Below are 4,534 nucleotides of genomic sequence, written 5' to 3'. Positions count from 1 at the left end.
CAAAAAATCTAGAAACAATAAGTGCTGGAGAGGGTGTGGAGAAAAGGGAACTCTCCTGTACTGTTGGTGATAATGTTCCAAGTGAACCAGTAATTAAATTTTAAAAATTTTGCGGCTTCCCTGGTGGCGCAGTGGTTGAGAGTCCGCCTGCCGAGGCAGGGGACGCGGGTTCGAGCCCTGGTCTGGAAAGATCCCACGTGCGGCAGAGCAACTGGGCCCGTGAGCCACAGCTACTGAGCCTGCACGTCTGGAGCCTGTGCTCCACAGCAAGAGAGGCCGCGACAGTGAGCGGCCCGTGCACCACGATGAAGAGCGGCCCCCTCTCGCCGCAACTAGAGAAAGCCCTCGCACAGAAATGAAGACCCAACACAGCCAAAAAAATAAATAAACAAGATGTGGCACATATATACAATGGAATATTACTCAGCCATAAAAAGGAGTGAAACTGGGGCTTCCCTGGTGGTGCAGTGGTTGAGAATCTGCCTGCCAGTGCAGGGGACACGGGTTCGAGCCCTGGTCTGGGAAGATCCCACGTGCGGCGGAGCAACTGGGCCCTTGAGCCACAGCTACTGAGCCTCCACGTCTGGAGCCTGTGCTCCACAGCAAGAGAGGCCGCGACAGTGAGAGGCCCGTGCACCACGATGAAGAGCGGCCCCCTCTCGCCGCAACTAGAGAAAGCCCTCGCACAGAAATGAAGACCCAACACAGCCAAAAAAATAAATAAACAAATTTATTTAAAAAAAAAAAGGAGTGAAACTGAGTTATTTGTAGTGAGGTGAATGGACCTAGAGTCTGTCATACAGAGTGAAGTAATTCTGAAAGAGAAAAACAATTACCGTATGCTAACGCATATAGATGGAATCTAAAAAAATGGTACTGATGAACCTAGGGGCAGGGCAGGAATAAAGACACAGACGTAGAGAACGGACTTGAGGACACCGTGGGAGGGGAGGGGAAGCTGGGACAAAGTGAGAGAGTAGCATTGACATATATACACTACCAAGAAGGAGGGGATATGGGGATATATGTATACATATAGCTGATTCACTTTGTTGTACAGCAGAAACTATATATAACAATTATACTCCAGTAAAAATGGGGAAAAAAAGACTTATCTCACTGAAAAAAATAAAGTTCAGGATTTGCGCAGATAAGGTAAAGTAAACAAAATGTTTTACCCCACTGGTGGTTTCTCCAAGCTTAACTTCCCCTCTCCCCATGCACTCCTTCCATCCTAGTCCCATGATCCTGGCATATACACACCTCTGACCCCTCTTCTATTCTGCACAGTTCCCCAAGATAAGCAAAACTAATAGAGGTAGCTATATGCAGAGTGCCCACGAGTGTTACCACATCTATTGATACAAGATTTAGAGAAGTGTGTGAGCTGTATAAAATGGACATTCTGGCCTCAAATCATTGTGTGTTTAACATGTACAGTTGATTAATTCCACCTTTTTTTCTTCCCAGAGAGGAATTAATTATTCCCCTTGCATGTTAGCAAACCAACCTGTCATGTTCTTTGGGACTCGGAGTGTGTTAATTCAAACCAAATTACAAAAGTCCCCTGATGTCAACCATAACTGTCTAGGAGTACTTTTGTTGCAACCCTATTCCAGGCATCTTCGGGAAGAATATTATAGAGTAAAAATCATTCCCTTTAAATTAGATGTGCCCATAGGATTACAGATATCCCACTGAAATGTTCAGTAAAATCTTGATAGGCCAGAACCTTTGCTATCTGGGATATCTGTGGTACTCCTCTTTTAAGAAGAATCACATGTGAGAGGGAAATGACCTGAGAGGTCAGGAATATAGCCCAGAAAAAAAAAAAGGAGCCTCCAGGTAGCATCCTGGGACCCCTTCCCATTTAGTCCATGTCCTACAGCTCTAACAAATACAGACTCAGACAATGGGAAATGATCTACTGGAGAATAACTCAGAAGCCACTGAGCTCTCAAATAGCAAAGAAAGATTTTCTATCATCTCCACGTGACTCTACCTTATGAGACAGGAAGGTTGCCTCTGACAATTTAGAGAGATTTGCATCAATAAGGGTTTTCCCATTAGGCCTCAATGAACCATACAATTCTGTAAATTTGCACAGTCCATACTCCAAGAGTCCCCATTACATAAAAGATTTGCTGTAAACTCTAATAAATACCTTAATAAATTAATGAGTTTTCTAAAAGATAGGGCCTACAGGAACCCACAAATGCTAGGATATAATTCCCAAGGGCGGAGGAAGGGCTTGTGAATCAGACAGGACCTTCTCCAACTTGGGAAAGAAGTGGGGGTTCTAGTTCTGCCCCAGCCTGGCCTGGGCTCCACGGGAATATATGCATTCTCTATTTTTACATGGTTCCTGGGCTTTTATGTGCAAATCATTCAGTGGTCTCAGTACCTATGACAGGATCCAGGATTCTCATTTCAACAAATATTTCATGGCCATGTGGCTACGTTCTAGGGAAACAAAGATGAACAAGACAGAGACCCCACCCTCAAGCACCCCACTACCTGGTGATAGAAGGAGACCAAGAGATTAACAATCACAATTTACATAGGTAAATGTTATTATAGAGGTATAAACACAATGCAAAGTGAACATTTTTTGTTATTTGACAGATAGTAGAAATAGCTATAAGGATGATTATTTCCGTTGCTGATGTGACCACTTTGTTTTTATGGGTTAAGATCAGATTTATTTGAACTAGAAAAAAAAAGAAAAAACATAATTAGTTCATTACTGTACGTTATAGGGATATATATTGACCAGCATATAACTTCTTGCAAAAATATTTTCACATGAGAATTCACGTTTGGGCCTTTATTTACTATATAACATAACTTTTGCTATATCTAGCTCCCTTCTATAATGTCAGCTACACGAGGGCAGGGATTTTTGCCTGTTTCGTTCACTGTTGTAGCTGCAGCACCTAGAACTGAGCCAGTAAATGTGTAATAAATATTTGTTGAACAGATGAGTAAATTAAATATAGATGATTAAAAATTATGAGAAGTGCCATGAAAGAATATTAACGTGTGTGGTTAGAGATTATAACAAGGGGATCTGCTGTAGATCAGGGCATCTTGATGGGTCTCTCTGAGCCAGAGACATTTGAGCAGAGACGTGAAGAGTCAGCCAAGACAAGAGTGTTACCCTTTAGACAAAAAACAGCTCCCATTTGGCATACAAAAACTCCTGGAAATCTGCAGATGTCTGGTTTTTAAGTGGCTCACATTTGCAGGCTACTCAGTTGACATGTTAAGAAATGGGTTTGAAGTGGCAATTTGTAGGTGGGGGTTCTTGTTGATTATCTCAGTCTCCCAGTTCTACCTAAATCATTGGGTTTAAAGCCAAGGCAACAGAGTTCAGACCCATGTTTCCCTCCTGCTTCAGTCCCCATGTGGGATTCTGGATAGACTTAGCTCCGTGCATTCAGTCTCTTGAAACTCCTCTGTGACCTCTTTGGAGCTGGCACCACCGCTCAGGATGCTCTTCTTCGTTGGCAAGAGACAGGTCTGCCATCTGGAGTCAGAAAAACAGCCTGCCAACCACTGAACAGTTCAGCCTGGGCCCCGGACAATGAGAATCGGGCAATAGCCAATTCCTTGTCTGCAATTTGCTGATTATCACACCCCAGGGTGTGGGATTGTACAGCCAGGACCGCTTTGCTCTGCCTCTCATCAAGGCAGAATGAACACAGATCCTGACAGGTCAAATCTTCCCCCAGACCTCAGAGGTTGCTGTACAAAGGACCAGGCTTAATCTCTGGCCAAGTGTATAATTCATTTATCTGCACGGTCATGAATTCTGGGCTCTCAGGGCAGGAAGCGTGGGGCATTGTGACTGGTTCTACAGGCCCAGGGAGTCACTTAAGCCCTGATTGTATTGTGGAGGGAGGGATTTCGGAGACAAAGGCCTCTGTCCTCCAGAGATTGAGCAGACTGGAAGGGGAGCCTACGCGCACAAAGAAATGGCGCTGTAGGGAGAGGTTGACAGCCTTGTCATCAATGCCCATGAACTTCTCTAGATCATGTAAGTGATGACAAGGGGGCTGGAATTAATTATTTCATAGACTTTAGCCAAGAGGAATTGAGATAGGTAAAGAGTTCATCTCAGGATGTTTGCCCACTGCACATCCGCCACTTTGTAGTGGAGAGAAGTTTTAAACACCAAGGGCTACTTTTTTCACTTGTCCCCTTCTCAGGGAGTTGTTGGGGGTCTTAATTTTCACCTCCAGCTGTCAGAGCTCCTTTACCACCACCCAAAAGACTTGAAATAGAAGGCAGTGCTGTATAGAGAGCAGATACTTTAAAGCTAATTGGAAATTGGAAATTTAGTTTCCTGGCTTGGCCAGCTGGCGCTCTCTCTCTGATCTTCTGGACTTCCTGCTGAAGAGAGATGGGAAGGGGGTGTCATTCAGTGTTCCTGGAGTTTCATTTGCACGGTTCCATAGCCTGAGGGAAGTTGACCCGTTGCAATAAATGTAGCCTCAAATTTAGAGTTATTTGGATTTTGAAGTGTTTCCAG

The sequence above is a fragment of the Physeter macrocephalus genome, chromosome 21 (assembly GCF_002837175.3).
Source record: "Physeter macrocephalus isolate SW-GA chromosome 21, ASM283717v5, whole genome shotgun sequence".
In the NCBI taxonomy this organism is placed as follows: domain Eukaryota; kingdom Metazoa; phylum Chordata; class Mammalia; order Artiodactyla; family Physeteridae; genus Physeter; species Physeter macrocephalus.
The sequence above is the reverse complement of the archived record's forward strand: the minus strand, read 5'-3'. Positions refer to the sequence as shown.